The sequence below is a fragment of the Schistocerca gregaria genome, chromosome X, assembly GCF_023897955.1.
Source record: "Schistocerca gregaria isolate iqSchGreg1 chromosome X, iqSchGreg1.2, whole genome shotgun sequence".
NCBI lineage: Eukaryota > Metazoa > Arthropoda > Insecta > Orthoptera > Acrididae > Schistocerca > Schistocerca gregaria.
In genome coordinates, this window is record NC_064931.1 from 57,644,933 (window position 1) to 57,663,099 (window position 18,167).

Consider the following 18,167-nt stretch of genomic DNA (forward strand, 5'->3'; position numbering starts at 1 on the left):
GGACATGAGCTAGGACCTTAAGATTTTGCATGAAGGAACGTCTAGCACCCACGTTGCACGGGAGATTGTAAAAAGTGTTCATATGTAGTAAAAACCTGAGAAATCCGCACGGTTTCGTCATTTGCTATCGAATCGACTTAATGCCAGATCGTCACATTGGGCGTTTTTCTTTCTGAAAATTTTACATCTATCGTGTGCAAAGCTGTGTCCTATGCTGCGGAATGCGGAGTCACTAAAAGCACTATAGTAGAACGCAGAAGAAGCTTCTACGTTGATGTAATAGCCCGTAAGAAATAGTACAATTGAAGTTTTAGTTATCGATTTTTTAGTTTTTAGCCGTCTTTATTGTCTTGGTCATGAGTTAGGACCTTAAGATTTCATGAAGGGAGGACTAGCATCCGCGTTGCACGGGAGAATGTGAAAAGTGTTCATATGTAGTAAAAACCTGAGAAATCCGCCCTTTTTCGTCATTTTCTATCGAATCGACTTAATGCTAGATCGTCTTATTGGCTGTTCTTCTTTCTGAAACGGTTACATTTATCGTGTGCAAAGCTGTGTCGCGTGCTGTGGAATGCGGAGACACTATACGCACCATAGTAGAACACAGAAGTAGCTTCTAAGTTGATGTAATAGCCAGTAAGAAACAGTAAAATTCAAGTTTTAAATATGTATTTTTGACTTTTTAGCCGGCATTGGTGTCTTGGTCATGAGCTAGAACCTTAAGATTTTGCATGAAGGGAGGACTAGCATCCGCGTTGCACGGGGGAATGTGAAATGTGTTCATATGTATTAAAAACCTAAAAAATCCGCCCGTTTTCGTCATTTGCTATCGAATCGACTTAGTGCCAGATCGTCATATTGGCCGTTCATCTTTCTGCAACGGTTACATTTATCGTGTGCAAAGCTGTGTCACGTGCTGCGGAATGCGGAGACACTAAAAGCACCACAATACAACACAGAAGAAGCTTCTAAGTTGATGTAATTGCCAGTAAGAAACAGTACAATTCAAGTTTTAGTTATGGATTTTTGAGTTTTTAGCGTGCTTTGGTGTCTTGGTCATGAGCTAGGACAATAAGATTTTGCATGAGGGAGGGCTAGCATCCGCGTTGCACGGAAGCGTGTGAAAAGTGTTCATGTGTAGCAAAAACCGTAAAAACCGTCCGTTTTCATCATTTGCTATCGAAACGACTTAATGCCTGAACTTCATATTGGCCGTTCTTCTTTCTCAAACAGTCACATTTATCGTGTGCAAAGCTGTGTCGCGTGCTGCGGAATGCGGAGACACTAAAAGCACAATAGTAGAACACAGAAGAAGCATCTAAGTTGATGTAATAGCCAGTAAGAAACAGTACAATTCTAGTTTTAGTTATCGATTTTTGACATTTTAGCCGGCATTCATGTCCTGGTCATGAGCTAGGACCTTAAGATTTTGCAAGAAGGGAGGACTAGCATCCGCCTTGCACGGAAGAATGTGTAAAGTGTTCATAAGTCGTAAAAACCTGAGAAATACGCCCGTTTACGTCATTTGCTATCGAAACGACTTGATGCCAGATCGTCATATTGGTCGTTCTTCTTTCTGAAACGGTTACATTTATCGTGTGCAATGCTGTGTCGCGTGCTGTGGTATGCAGAGACACTAAAAGCACCATAGTTGAACAAAGAAGATGCTTCTAAGATGATTTAATAGCCAGTTATATGAAGAACAATTCAAGTTTTAGTTATCGGTTTTCGACTTTTTAGCCGGCTTTGGTGCCTTGGGCATGAGCTAGGAAATTAAGATTTTGCATGAAGGGAGGACTAGCATCCGCGTTGCGCGGCAGAATGTGAAAAGTGTTCATATGTAGTAAAAACCTGAGAAATCCGCCCGTTTTCGTCATTTGCTATCGAAACGACTTGATGCCAGATCGTCATATTGGCCGTTCTTTATTCTGAAACGGTTACATTTATCGTGTGCAAAGCTGTGTCGCGTGCTGCGGAATGCGGAGACACTAAAAGCACCATAGTATAACACAGAAGAAAATTGAAAGTTGATGTAATAGCCAGTAAGAAGCAGAATCTTCTAAGTAGATCTAATAGCCTATAAGATACATTACAATTAAAGTTTTAGTTATCGATTTTTGACCTTTTAGCCGGCTTTGGTGACTTGGTCATGTGCTAGCACCTGAAGATTTTGCATGAAGGAAGGAGTAGCATTCGCGTTGCACGGGAGAATGTGAAAAGTGTTCATATGTAGAAAAACCTGAGAAATCCGCCCGTTTTCGTAACGTACTATCGAATCGACTTAATGCGAGATCGTCATTTTGGATTTCTTCTTTTTGAAACGGTTACATTTATCGTGTGTAAAGCTATGTCGCGTGCTGCGGAATGCGAAGACACTAAAAGCGCCATAGTAGAACACAGAAGGAGCTTCTAAGTTGATTTAATAGCCAGTAATATAAAGTACAATACAAGTCTTAGTTATCGATTTTTGACTTTTTAGCCGGCTTTGGTGCCTTGGACATGAGCTAGGTACTTAAGATTTTGCATGAAGAGAGGACTAGCATCCGCGTTGCACGGGAGAATGTGAAAAGTGTTCACATGTAGTAAAAACCTGAGAAATCCGCGCGTTTTCGTCATTTGCTATCGAATCGACTTAAAGCCAGAAAGTCATATTGGCCGTTCTTCTTTCTGAAACGGTTACATTTATCGTGTGCAAAGTTGTATCGCGTGCTGCGGAATGCGGAGACACTAAAAGTACCATAGTGGAACACAGAAGATGCTTCTAAGTTGATTTAATAACCAGTAATATAAAGTACAATTCAAGATTTAGTTATCGATTTTCGACATTTTAGCCGGCTTTGGTGCCTTGGACATTTGCTACGACCTTAAGATTTTGCATGAAAGGAGGAGTAGCATCCGCGTTGCACGGAAGGATGTGAAAACTGTTCACATGTAGTAAAAACCTGAGAAACCTGCGCGTTTTCGTCATTTGCTATCGAATCGACTTAATGACAGATTGTCATATTGGCCGTTCTTCTTTCTCAAACGGTTACATTTATTGTGTGCAAAGCTGTGTGGCGTGCTGCGGTATGCGGAGACCCTAAAAGCATCATCGTAGAACACAGAAGAAGCTTCTAAGGTGATTTAAATTCCAGTAATATAAAGTACAATTCAAGTTTTAGTTATCGATTTTCGACTTTTTAGCTGTCTTTGGTGCCTTCGACATTAGCTACGAGCTTCAGATTTTGCATGAAAGGAGGACTAGCATCCGCGTTGCACGGGAGAATGTGAAAAGTGTTCATATGTAGTAAAAACCTGAGATATCCGCCCGTTTTCGTCATTTGCTATCGAATCGACTTAATGACAGATCGTCGTATTGGCCGTTCTTCTTTCTCAAACGGTTACATTTATTGTGTGCAAAGCTGTGTGGCGTGCTGCGGTATGCGGAGACCGTAAAACCATCATCGTAGAACACAGAAGAAGCTTCTAAGCAGACTTAATAGCCAGTAATATAAAGTACAATTCAAGTTTTAGTTAACGATTTTCGAATTTTTAGCCGGCTTTGGTGCCTTGGACATGAGCTAGGACCTTAAGATTTTGCATGAAAGGAGGACTAGCATCCGCGTTGCACGGGAGAATGTGAAAAGTGTTCATATGTAGTAAAAACCTGAGAAATCCGCCCGTTATCGTCATTTGCTATCGAATCGACTTAATGACAGATCGTCATTTTGGCCGTTCTTCTTTCTGAAACGGTTACATTTATCGTGTGCCATGCTGTGTCGCGTGCTGTGGTATGCAGAGACACTAAAAGCACCATAGTAGAACACAGAAGAAGCATCTAAGTTGATGTAATAGCCAGTAATAAACAGTACAATTCTAGTTTTAGTTATCGATTTTTGACATTTTAGCTGGCTTTCATGTCCTGGTCATGAGCTAGGACCTTAAGATTTTGCAAGAAGGGAGGACTAGCATCCGCCTTGCACGGAAGAATGTGAAAAGTGTTCATAAGTCGTAAAAGCCAGAGAAATACGCCCGTTTACGACATTTGCTGTCGAATCCACTTAATGTCAGATCGTCATATTGGTCGTTCTTCTTTCTGAAACGGTTACATTTATCGTGTGCAAAGCTGTGTCGCGTGCTGTGGTATGCAGAGACACTAAAATCACCATAGTTGAACAAAGAAGATGCTTCTAAGTTGATTTAATAGCCATAAAGATAGAGTACAATTCAAGTTTTAGTTATCGATTTTTCACTTTATAGCCGGCTTTGGTGCCTAGGACATGAGCTACTGCCTTAAGATTTTGCATGAAAGGAGGACTAGCATCCGCGTTGCACGGAAGAATGTGAAAAGTGTTCATATGTAGTAAAAACCTGAGAAATACGCCCGTTTACGCCATTTGCTATCGAATCAACTTAATGCCGGATCGTCATATTGGCCGTTCTTCTTTCTCAAACGGATACATTTATTGTGTGCAAAGCTGTGTGGCGTGCTGCGGTATGCGGAGACCCTAAAAGAATCATCGTAGAACACAGAAGAAGCTTCTAAGCAGACTTAATAGCCAGTAATATAAAGTACAATTCAAGTTTTAGTTAACGATTTTCGACTTTTTAGCCGGCTTTGGTGCCTTGGACATGAGCTAGGACCTTAAGATTTTGCATGAAGGGAGGACTAGCGTCCGCGTTGCACGGCAGAATGTGAAAAGTGTTCATATGTAGTAAAAACCTGAGAAATCCGCCCGTTTTCGTCATTTGCTATCGAAACGACTTGATGCCAGATCGTCATATTGGCCGTTCTTTATTCTGAAACGGTCACATTTATCGTGTGCAAAGCTGTGTCGCGTGCTGCGGAATGCGGAGACACTAAAAGCACCATAGTATAACACAGAAGAAAATTGAAAGTTAATGTAATAGCCAGTAAGAAACAGAATCTTCTAAGTAGATGTAATAGCCTATAAGATACAGTACAATTAAAATTTTAGTTATCGATTTTTGACTTTTTAGCCGGCTTTGGTGACTTGGTCATGTGCTAGCACCTGAAGATTTTGCATGAAGGGAGGAGTATTATTCGCGTTGCACGGGAGAATGTGAAAAGTGTTCATATGAAGAAAAACCTGATAAATCCGCCCGTTTTCGTAACGTACTATCGAATCGACAGAATGCGAGATCGTCATTTTGGATTTCTTCTTTTTGAAACGGTTACATTTATCGTGTGCAAAGCTATGTCGCGTGCTGCGGAATGCGGAGACACTAAAAGCGCCATAGTAGAACACAGAAGATGCTCCTAAGTTGATTTAATAAACAGTAATATAAATTACAATACAAGTCTTAGTTATCGATTTTTGACTTTTTAGTCGGCTTTGGTGCCTTGGACATGAGCTAGGTACTTAAGATTTTGCATGAAGAGAGGACTAGCATCCGCGTTGCACGGGAGAATGTGAAAAGTGTTCATATGTAGTAAAAACCTGAGAAATCCGCGCGTTTTCGTCATTTGCTATCGAATCGACTTAAAGCCAGATCGTCATATTGGCCGTTCTTCTTTCTGAAACGGTTACATTTATCGTGTGCAAAGTTGTATCGCGTGCTGCGGAATGCGGAGACACTAAAAGTACCATAGTAGAACACAGAAGAAGCTCCTAAGTTGATTTAATAACCAGTAATATAAAGTACAATTCAAGTTTTAGTTATCGATTTTCGACATTTTAGCCGGCTTTGGTGCCTTGGACATGTGCTACGACCTTAAGATTTTGCATGAAATTAGGACTAGCATCCGCGTTGCACGGAAGGATGTGAAAAATGTTCACATGTAGTAAAAACCTGAGAAACCTGCGCGTTTTCGTCATTTGCTATCGAATCGACTTAATGCCAGATTGTCATATTGGCCGTTCTTCTTTCTGAAACGGTTGCATTTATCTTGTGCACACCTGTGTCGCGTGCTGCGGAATGCAGAGACATTAAAAGCACCATAGTAGAACAAAGAAGAAGCTTCTAAGTTGATTTATTAGCCAAAAAGGTAAAGTACAATTCAAGTTTTAGTTATCGATTTTTCACTTTTATCCGGCTTTGGTGCCTTGGACATGAGCTAGGGCCTTACGATTTTGCATGAAAAGAGGACTAGCATCCGCGTTGCACGGAAGAATGTGAAAAGTGTTCATATGTAGTAAAAACCTAAGAATTCCGCGCGTTTTCGTCATTTGCTATCGAATCAACTTAATGCCAGATCGTCATATTGGCCGTTCTTCTTTCTTAAACGGTTACATTTATCGTGTGCAAAGCTGTGTCGTGTGCTGTGGTATGCAGAGACAGTAAAAACACCATAGTAGAACACAGAAGAAGCTTCTAAGTTGATGTAATAGCCAGTAAGAAACAGTACAATTCAAGTTTTAGTTATCGATTTTTGACTTTTTCCGGATTTGGTACCTTGGACATGAGCTAGGACCTTAAGATTTTGCATGAATGGAGGACTAGCATCCGCGTTGCACGGAAGGATTTGAAAAGTGTTCATAAGTAGTAAAAACCTGAGAAATACGCCCGTTTACGTCATTTGCTATCGAAACGACTTGATGCCAGATCGTCATATTGGCCGTTCTTTATTCTGAAACGGTTACATTTATCGTGTGCAAAGCTGTGTCGCGTGCTGCGGAATGCGGAGACACTAAAAGCACCATAGTATAACACAGAAGAAAATTGAAAGTTGATGTAATAGCCAGTAAGAAACAGAATCTTCTAAGTAGATGTAATAGCCTATAAGATACAGTACAATTAAAATTTTAGTTATCGATTTTTCACCTTTTAGCCGGCTTTGGTGACTTGGTCATGTGCTAGCACCCGAAGATTTTGCATGAAGGGAGGACTAGCATCCGCGTTGCACGTTAGAATGTGAAAGGTGTTGATGTGTAGAAAAACCTGAGAAATCCGCCCGTTTTCGTAACGTACTAAAGAATCGACTTAATGCGAGATCGTCATTTTGGATTTCTTCTTTTTGAAACGGTTACATTTATCCTGTGAAAAGCTATGTCGCGTGCTGCGGAATGCGGAGACACTAAAAGCGCCATAGTAGAACACAGAAGAAGCTTCTAAGTTGATTTAATAGCCAGTAATATAAAGTACAATACAAGTCTCACTTATCGATTTTTGGCTTTTTAGCCGGGTTTGGAGCTTTAGACATGAGCTGGGTCCTTAAGATTTTGCATGAAGAGAGGACTAGCATCAGCGTTGCACGGGAGAATGTGAAAAGTGTTCATATATAGTAAAAACCTGAGAAATCCGCGCGTTTTCGCCATTTGCTATCGAATCGACTTAAAGCCAGATCGTCATATTAGCCGTTCTTCTTTCTGAAACGGTTATATTTATCGTGTGCAAAGTTGTATCGCGTGCTGCGGAATGCGGAGACACTAAAAGTACCATAGTAGAACACAGAAGAAGCTTCTAAGTTGATTTAATAGCCAGTAATATAAAGTACATTTCAAGTTTTAGTTATCGATTTTCGAATTTTTGGCCGGCTTTGGTGCCTTGGACAAGTGCTACGACCTTAAGATTTTGCATGAAAGGAGGACTAGCATCCGCGTTGCACGGAAGGATGTGAAAACTGTTCATATGTAGTAAAAACCTGAGAAACCCGCGCGTTTTCGTCATTTGCTATCGAATCGACTTAAAGCCAGATTGTCATATTGGCTGTTCTTCTTTCTGAAACGGTTACATTTATTGTGTGCACAGCTGTGTGGCGTGCTGCGGTATGCGGAGACCCTAAAAGCATCATCGTAGAACAAAGAAGAAGCTTCTAAGTTGATTTAAATTCCAGTAATATAAAGTACAATTCAAGTTTTAGTTATCGATTTTCGACTTTTTAGCTGTCTTTGGTGCCTTGGACATTAGCTACGAGCTTACGATTTTGCATGAAAGGAGGACTAGCATCCGCGTTGCACGGGAGAATATGAAAAGTGTTCATATGTAGTAAAAACCTGAGATATCCGCCCGTTTTCGTCATTTGCTATCGAATCGACTTAATGACAGATCGTCATATTGTCCGTTCTTCTTTCTGAAACGGTTACATTTATCGTGTGCAAAGCTGTGTCGCGTGCTGTGGTATGCAGAGACACTAAAAGCACCATAGTAGAACAAAGAAGAAGCTTCTAAGTTGATTTAATAGCCAGAAAAGTAGTGTACAAGTCAAGTTTTAGTTATCGATTTTTCACTTTTATCCGGCTTTGGTGCCTTGGACATGAGCTAGGGCTTTACGATTTTGCATGAAAAGAGGACTAGCATCCGCGTTGCACGGAAGAATGTGAAAAGTGTTCATATGTAGTAAAAACCTAAGAATTCCGCGCGTTTTCGTCATTTGCTATCGAATCGACTTAATGACAGATCGTCATATTGTCCGTTCTTCTTTCTGAAACGGTTACATTTATCGTGTGCAAAGCTGTGTCGCGTGCTGTGGTATGCAGAGACACTAAAAGCACTATAGTAGAACAAAGAAGAGGCTTCTAAGTTGATTTAATAGCCAGAAAAGTAGTGTACAATTCAAGTTTAATTATCGATTTTTCACTTTTATCCGGCTTTGGTGCCTTGGACATGAGCTAGGGCTTTACGATTTTGCATGAAAAGAGGACTAGCATCCGCGTTGCACGGAAGAATGTGAAAAGTGTTCATATGTAGTAAAAACCTAAGAATTCCGCGCGTTTTCGTCATTTGCTATCGAATCGACTTTATGCCAGATCGTCATTTTGGCCGTTCTTCTTTCTTAAACGGTTACATTTATTGTGTGCAAATCTGTGTTGCGTGCTGCGGTATGCGGAGATCCTAAAAGCATCATCGTAAAACACAGAAGAAGCTTCTAAATTGATTTAATAGCCAGTTATATAAAGTACAATACAAGTTTTAATTGTCGATTTTCAACATTTTAGCCAGCTTTGGTGGCTTGGACATGAGCTACGACCGTAAGATTTTGCATGAAAAGAGGACTAGCATCCGCGTTGCACGGGAGAATGTGAAAAGTGTTCATATGTAGTAAAAACCTGAGAAATCCGCCTGTTTTCGACATTTGCAATCGAATCGACTTAATGCCAGTTCGTCATATTGGCCGTTCTTCTTTATGTAACGGCTACATTTATCGTGTGCAAAGCTGTGTCGCGTGCTGCAGAATGCGGAGACAGTAAAAACACCATAGTAGAACACAGAAGAAGCTTCTAAGTTGGTGTAATAGCCAGTAAGAAACAGTACAATTCAAGTTTTAGTTATCGATTTTTGAATTTTTAGCCGGCTTTGGTGTCTTGGTCATGAGCTAGGACCTTAAGATTTTGCATGAAGGGAGGACTAGCATCCGCGTTGCACGGGAGAATGTGAAAAACGTTTATATACAGTAAAAACCTGAAAAATCCGCCCGTTTTCATCATTTGCTATCGAATCGACTTAATGCAAGATCGTCATATAGGCCGTTCTTCTTTTTGAAACGTTCACATTTATCGTGTGCAAAGCTGTGTCGCGTGCTGCGGGTTGCGGAAACACTAAAAGCACCATAGTATAACACAGAAGAAAATTGAAAGTTGAAGTAATAGCCAGTAAGAAACAGTACAATTCAAGTTTTGGTTATCGATTTTTGACTTTTTAGCCGGCTTTGGAGTCTTGGTCATGAGCTAGGACCTTAAGATTTTGCATGAAGGGAGGACTAGGATCCGCGTTGACGGGAGAATGTGAAAGTGTTCATTTGTAGTAAAAACCTGAGAATTCCGCCCGTTTTCGACATTTGCTATCGAATCGACTTAATGCCAGTTCGTCATATTGGCCGTTTTCTTTTATAACGGTTACATTTATCGCGTGGAACGCTGTCTCGCGTGCTGCGGAATTCGGAGACACTAAAAGCACCATAGTAGAACACAGAAGAAGCATCTAAGTTGATGTAATAGCAAGTAAGAAACAGTACAATTCAAGTTTTAGCTATCGATTTTTGAATTTTTAGCCGGCTTTAGTGTCTTGGTCATGAGCTAGGACCTTACGAGTTTGCATGAAGAGAGGACTAGCATCCACGTTGCACGGAAGAATGTGAAAAGTGTTCATATGTAGTAAAAACCTGAAAAATCCTCGCGTTTTCGTCATTTGCTATCGAATCGGCTTAATGCCAGATCGTAATATTGTTCGTTCTTTTTTCTTAAACGGTTACATTTACCGTGTGCAAAGCTGTGTCGTGTGCTGTGGTATGCAGAGACACTAAAAACACCATAGTAGAACACAGAAGAAGCTCCTAAGTTGATGTAATAGCCAGTAAGAAACAGTACAATTCAAGTTTTAGTTATCGATTTTTGACATTTTAGCCGGCTTTCATGTCCTAGTCGTGAGCTAGGACCTTAAGATTTTGCATGAATGGAGGACTAGCATCCGCGTTGCACGGAAGGATTTGAAAAGTGTTCATAAGTAGTAAAAACCTGAGAAATACGCCCGTTTACGTCATTTGCTATCGAAACGACTTGATGCCAGATCGTCATATTGGCCGTTCTTTATTCTGAAACGGTTACATTTATCGTGTGCAAAGCTGTGTCGCGTGCTGCGGAATGCGGAGACACTAAAAGCACCATAGTATAACACAGAAGAAAATTGAAAGTTGAAGTAATAGCCAGTAAGAAACAGAATCTTCTAAGTAGATGTATTAGCCTATAAGATACAGTACAATTAAAGTTTTAGTTATCGATTTTTGACCTTTTAGCCGGCTTTGGTGACTTGGTCATGTGCTAGCACCCGAAGATTTTGCATGAAGGGAGGACTAGCATCCGCGTTGCACGTTAGAATGTGAACGGTGTTCATGTGTAGAAAAACCTGAGAAATCCGCCCGTTTTCGTAACGTACTAACGAATCGACTTAATGCGAGATCGTCATTTTGTATTTCTTCTTTTTGAAACGGTTACATTTATCCTGTGAAAAGCTATGTCGCGTGCTGCGGAATGCGGAGACACTAAAAGCGCCATAGTAGAACACAGAAGAAGCTTCTAAGTTGATTTAATAGCCAGTAATATAAAGTACAATACAAGTCTCACTTATCGATTTTTGGCTTTTTAGCCGGGTTTGGAGCTTTAGACATGAGCTGGGTCCTTAAGATTTTGCATGAAGAGAGGACTAGCATCCGCGTTGCACGGGAGAATGTGAAAAGTGTTCATATATAGTAAAAACCTGAGAAATCCACGCGTTTTCGCCATTTGCTATCGAATCGACTTAAAGCCAGATCGTCATATTAGCCGTTCTTCTTTCTGAAACGGTTATATTTATCGTGTGCAAAGTTGTATCGCGTGCTGCGGAATGCGGAGACACTAAAAGTACCATAGTAGAACACAGAAGAAGCTTCTAAGTTGATTTAATAGCCAGTAATATAAAGTACATTTCAAGTTTTAGTTATCGATTTTCGAATTTTTGGCCGGCTTTGGTGCCTTGGACAAGTGCTACGACCTTAAGATTTTGCATGAAAGGAGGACTAGCATCCGCGTTGCACGGAAGGATGTGAAAACTGTTCATATGTAGTAAAAACCTGAGAAACCCGCGCGTTTTCGTCATTTGCTATCGAATCGACTTAAAGCCAGATTGTCATATTGGCTGTTCTTCTTTCTGAAACGGTTACATTTATTGTGTGCACAGCTGTGTGGCGTGCTGCGGTATGCGGAGACCCTAAAAGCATCATCGTAGAACAAAGAAGAAGCTTCTAAGTTGATTTAAATTCCAGTAATATAAAGTACAATTCAAGTTTTAGTTATCGATTTTCGACTTTTTAGCTGTCTTTGGTGCCTTGGACATTAGCTACGAGCTTACGATTTTGCATGAAAGGAGGACTAGCATCCGCGTTGCACGGGAGAATATGAAAAGTGTTCATATGTAGTAAAAACCTGAGATATCCGCCCGTTTTCGTCATTTGCTATCGAATCGACTTAATGACAGATCGTCATATTGTCCGTTCTTCTTTCTGAAACTGTTACATTTATCGTGTGCAAAGCTGTGTCGCGTGCTGTGGTATGCAGAGACACTAAAAGCACCATAGTAGAACAAAGAAGAAGCTTCTAAGTTGATTTAATAGCCAGAAAAGTAGTGTACAAGTCAAGTTTTAGTTATCGATTTTTCACTTTTATCCGGCTTTGGTGCCTTGGACATGAGCTAGGGCTTTACGATTTTGCATGAAAAGAGGACTAGCATCCGCGTTGCACGGAAGAATGTGAAAAGTGTTCATATGTAGTAAAAACCTAAGAATTCCGCGCGTTTTCGTCATTTGCTATCGAATCGACTTAATGACAGATCGTCATATTGTCCGTTCTTCTTTCTGAAACGGTTACATTTATCGTGTGCAAAGCTGTGTCGCGTGCTGTGGTATGCAGAGACACTAAAAGCACCATAGTAGAACAAAGAAGAGGCTTCTAAGTTGATTTAATAGCCAGAAAAGTAGTGTACAATTCAAGTTTTAGTTATCGATTTTTCACTTTTATCCGGCTTTGGTGCCTTGGACATGAGCTAGGGCTTTACGATTTTGCATGAAAAGAGGACTAGCATCCGCGTTGCACGGAAGAATGTGAAAAGTGTTCATATGTAGTAAAAACCTAAGAATTCCGCGCGTTTTCGTCATTTGCTATCGAATCGACTTTATGCCAGATCGTCATTTTGGCCGTTCTTCTTTATGGAACGGCTACATTTATCGTGTGCAAAGCTGTGTCGCGTGCTGCAGAATGCGGAGACAGTAAAAACACCATAGTAGAACACAGAAGAAGCTTCTATGTTGGTGTAATAGCCAGTAAGAAACAGTACAATTCAAGTTTTAGTTATCGATTTTTGAATTTTTAGCCGGCTTTGGTGTCTTGGTCATGAGCTAGGACCTTAAGATTTTGCATGAAGGGAGGACTAGCATCCGCGTTGCACGGGAGAATGTGAAAAACGTTTATATACAGTAAAAACCTGAAAAATCCGCCCGTTTTCATCATTTGCTATCGAATCGACTTAATGCAAGATCGTCATATAGGCCGTTCTTCTTTTTGAAACGTTCACATTTATCGTGTGCAAAGCTGTGTCGCGTGCTGCGGGTTGCGGAAACACTAAAAGCACCATAGTATAACACAGAAGAAAATTGAAAGTTGAAGTAATAGCCAGTAAGAAACAGTACAATTCAAGTTTTGGTTATCGATTTTTGACTTTTTAGCCGGCTTTGGAGTCTTGGTCATGAGCTAGGACCTTAAGATTTTGCATGAAGGGAGGACTAGGATCCGCGTTGACGGGAGAATGTGAAAAGTGTTCATTTGTAGTAAAAACCTGAGAATTCCGCCCGTTTTCGACATTTGCTATCGAATCGACTTAATGCCAGTTCGTCATATTGGCCGTTTTCTTTTATAACGGTTACATTTATCGCGTGGAACGCTGTCTCGCGTGCTGCGGAATTCGGAGACACTAAAAGCACCATAGTAGAACACAGAAGAAGCATCTAAGTTGATGTAATAGCAAGTAAGAAACAGTACAATTCAAGTTTTAGCTATCGATTTTTGAATTTTTAGCCGGCTTTAGTGTCTTGGTCATGAGCTAGGACCTTACGATTTTGCATGAAGAGAGGACTAGCATCCACGTTGCACGGAAGAATGTGAAAAGTGTTCATATGTAGTAAAAAGCTGAAAAATCCTCGCGTTTTCGTCATTTGCTATCGAATCGACTTAATGCCAGATCGTAATATTGTTCGTTCTTCTTTCTTAAACGGTTACATTTACCGTGTGCAAAGCTGTGTCGTGTGCTGTGGTATGCAGAGACACTAAAAACACCATAGTAGAACACAGAAGAAGCTCCTAAGTTGATGTAATAGCCAGTAAGAAACAGTACAATTCAAGTTTTAGTTATCGATTTTTGACATTTTAGCCGGCTTTCATGTCCTAGTCATGAGCTAGGACCTTAAGATTTTGCATGAATGGAGGACTAGCATCCGCGTTGCACGGAAGGATTTGAAAAGTGTTCATAAGTAGTAAAAACCTGAGAAATACGCCCGTTTACGTCATTTGCTATCGAAACGACTTGATGCCAGATCGTCATATTGGCCGTTCTTTATTCTGAAACGGTTTTATTTATCGTGTGCAAAGCTGTGTCGCGTGCTGCGGAATGCGGAGACACTAAAAGCACCATAGTATAACACAGAAGAAAATTGAAAGTTGAAGTAATAGCCAGTAAGAAACAGAATCTTCTAAGTAGATGTATTAGCCTATAAGATACAGTACAATTAAAGTTTTAGTTATCGATTTTTGACCTTTTAGCCGGCTTTGGTGACTTGGTCATGTGCTAGCACCCGAAGATTTTGCATGAAGGGAGGACTAGCATCCGCGTTGCACGTTAGAATGTGAACGGTGTTCATGTGTAGAAAAACCTGAGAAATCCGCCCGTTTTCGTAACGTACTAACGAATCGACTTAATGCGAGATCGTCATTTTGGATTTCTTCTTTTTGAAACGGTTACATTTATCCTGTGAAAAGCTATGTCGCGTGCTGCGGAATGCGGAGACACTAAAAGCGCCATAGTAGAACACAGAAGAAGCTTCTAAGTTGATTTAATAGCCAGTAATATAAAGTACAATACAAGTCTTACTTATCGATTTTTGGCTTTTTAGCCGGGTTTGGTGCTTTAGACATGAGCTGGGTCCTTAAGATTTTGCATGAAGAGAGGACTAGCATCCGAGTTGCACGGGAGAATGTGAAAAGTGTTCATATATAGTAAAAACCTGAGAAATCCGCGCGTTTTCGCCATTTGCTATCGAATCGACTTAAAGCCAGATCGTCATATTAGCCGTTCTTCTTTCTGAAACGGTTATATTTATCGTGTGCAAAGTTGTATCGCGTGCTGCGGAATGCGGAGACACTAAAAGTACCATAGTAGAACACAGAAGAAGCTTCTAAGTTGATTTAATAGCCAGTAATATAAAGTACATTTCAAGTTTTAGTTATCGATTTTCGAATTTTTGGCCGGCTTTGGTGCCTTGGACAAGTGCTACGACCTTAAGATTTTGCATGAAAGGAGGACTAGATATCCGCGTTGCACGGAAGGACGTGAAAACTGTTCATATGTAGTAAAAACCTGAGAAACCCGCGCGTTTTCGTCATTTGCTATCGAATCGACTTAATGCCAGATTGGCATATTGGCTGTTCTTCTTTCTGAAACGGTTACATTTATTGTGTGCACAGCTGTGTGGCGTGCTGCGGTATGCGGAGACCCTAAAAGCATCATCTTAGAACAAAGAAGAAGCTTCTAAGTTGATATAAATTCCAGTAATATAAAGTACAATTCAAGTTTTAGTTATCGATTTTCGACTTTTTAGCTGTCTTTGGTGCCTTGGACATTAGCTACGAGCTTACGATTTTGCATGAAAGGAGGACTAGCATCCGCGTTGCACGGGAGAATATGAAAAGTGTTCATATGTAGTAAAAACCTGAGATATCCGCCCGTTTTCGTCATTTGCTATCGAATCGACTTAATGACAGATCGTCATATTGTCCGTTCTTCTTTCTGAAACGGTTACATTTATCGTGTGCAAAGCTGTGTCGCGTGCTGTGGTATGCAGAGACACTAAAAGCACCATAGTAGAACAAAGAAGAAGCTTCTAAGTTGATTTAATAGCCAGAAAAGTAGTGTACAATTCAAGTTTTAGTTATCGATTTTTCACTTTTATCCGGCTTTGGTGCCTTGGACATGAGCTAGGGCTTTACGATTTTGCATGAAAAGAGGACTAGCATCCGCGTTGCACGGAAGAATGTGAAAAGTGTTCATACGTAGTAAAAACCTAAGAATTCCGCGCGTTTTCGTCATTTGCTATCGAATCGACGTAATGCCAGATCGTCATTTTGGCCGTTCTTCTTTCTTAAACGGTTACATTTATTGTGTGCAAATCTGTGTTGCGTGCTGCGGAATGCGGAGACACTAAAAGTACCATAGCAGAACACAGAAGAAGCTTCTAAGTTGATTTAAGAGCCAGTAATATAAAGTACAATTCAAGTTTTAGTTATCGATTTTCGACTTTTTAGCCGTCTTTGGTGCCTTGGACATTAGCTACGAGCTTAAGATTTTGCATGAAAGTAGGACTAGCATCCGCGTTGCACGGGAGAATGTAAAAAGTGTTCATATGTTGTAAAAACCTGAGAAATACGCCAGTTTTTGACATATGCTATAGAATCGACTTAATGACAAATCGTCATATTGGCCGTTCTTCTTTCCTAAACGGTTACATATATTGTGTGCAAATCTGTGTTGCGTGCTGCGGAATGGGGAGATACTAAAAGCACCATCGTAGAACACAGAAGAAGTTTCTAAGTTGATGTAATACCCAGTAAGAAACAGTACAATTCAAGTTTAGTTATCGATTTTTGAATTTTTTGCCGGCTTTGGTGTCTTGGTCATGAGCTAGGATCTTAAGATTTTGCATGAAGGGAGGACTAGCATTGGCGTTGCACGGGAGAATGTGAAAAGTGTTCATATGTAGAAAAACCTGAGAAATCCGCCCGTTTTCGTCACATACTATCGAATCGACTTAATACCAGATCTTCATATTGGCCGTTCCAATTTTGAAACGGTCCCATTTATCGTGTGCAAAGCTGTGTCGCGTGCTGCGGGCAGATCGTGAAACACGACGCGGGGGTGGTGTGGGTGCCTATGTTCGCTCTGATCTGACACCTACTGTACTATGCACGTCGGATGCAAAGGGCGAAGGAGAAGCAGAGTTCTTGTTTTTCGAAATAAATACATCAAATCAGAAACTGCTAATTGGAGTAATCTATAAACCTCCAAACGTCGGTGCCATGTCCTCCTTTCAGTCTGCCTTGTCCTCACTCGTGACACAGTATGAACACATAATCATTATGGGCGACACAAACATCGACTTACAGTTAAAATCTCCCTCTGCCGAAAAACTAAGGCGACTGTTCCACTCCAATGATATGAGTTTAACACCGCTGGACGCAACTCACCACACGTCACACAGCCACACACTCATAGATATAATAGCAACAAAGCGACCAGATAAAATAATCCGCGCCAATCAGACATCCGCTCCGGGACGTGATATTCTTAAATTACTCAGTGCATACTACCAAAGAAAAATCTCACCTGGTAACCTACAGAAACTTAAAAAATGTTAACCATGACGCTCTTCAAAAGGATTGCTCAGACATCCCTTGGCATGATATAAGCAATGAACCGACTTTAGACGGAAAAATTCGGCAATTATGTAGCAAAATTATTGCACTGTATGATAAACATGCTCCTCAACGCACTGTCAAGGTAAAGAGAGCTCCTGCTCCATGGCTCACCACTGCATTACGCCAGTTAATGAATAAACGTGATGCTGCACACAGGGCCTTCAAGCGTAACCCAACTCCCGAGGCGTACGAAGCTTATAGGAAACTCCGAAACAGAACGAAGCAAAGCGTGAGAAATGCCAAAATCAGACATGCCCGCTCTGTCGTATGCGGCATATCAAAACCTGCTGCACTGTGGAAAAAGCTGCGCAGTTTCGGTATAGGGAAGCGAAGATATGACGCTGTTTATCAAGCGTCTGCAGAAGAATTAAACGATTTCATCTCAACAGCTGTAATCTGCCACGCAGCGACAAATTACCAGCCCCAAGATATCAATCTCTTGAGAGACAAGTTTTTCCTAAAACATGTCACTACCGGCACAGTACACAAGGCAATTATGAGAATCTCTTCCGAGGCAGTAGGAAATGATGGAGTGAGCATTGGCATGATTAAAAACGTCGTAGCCACTATTATTCCAGTTATCACAGACATCTTCAACCTGTCTCTTGTCAGTAGTATATATCCTACTGAGTGGAAGCAAAGTTTAATCCAGCCTATACCCAAGACTGACAACCCTAAGTCGCCAGGTGACTACAGGCCGATCAACATACTACCTGCAATATCTAAAGCCCTAGAATACATCGTCCATGAACAGCTGACGGATTACCTCAAAACTCATAACATCCATGACGAATATCAGTCAGGCTTTCGAAAGCACCATAGTACAGCAACTGCATTAATCAAAGTAACTGATGACATTAAACATGCTATGGACAGACGTGAAGCTACTATCCTAACACTGCTTGACTTTAGCAAGGCTTTTGACACAGTTGACTTCGATATATTACTAATTAAAATGAAACAGCTGAATTTCTCAATCAGCGCAATACACTGGTTCGACAGCTACCTCAAAACCAG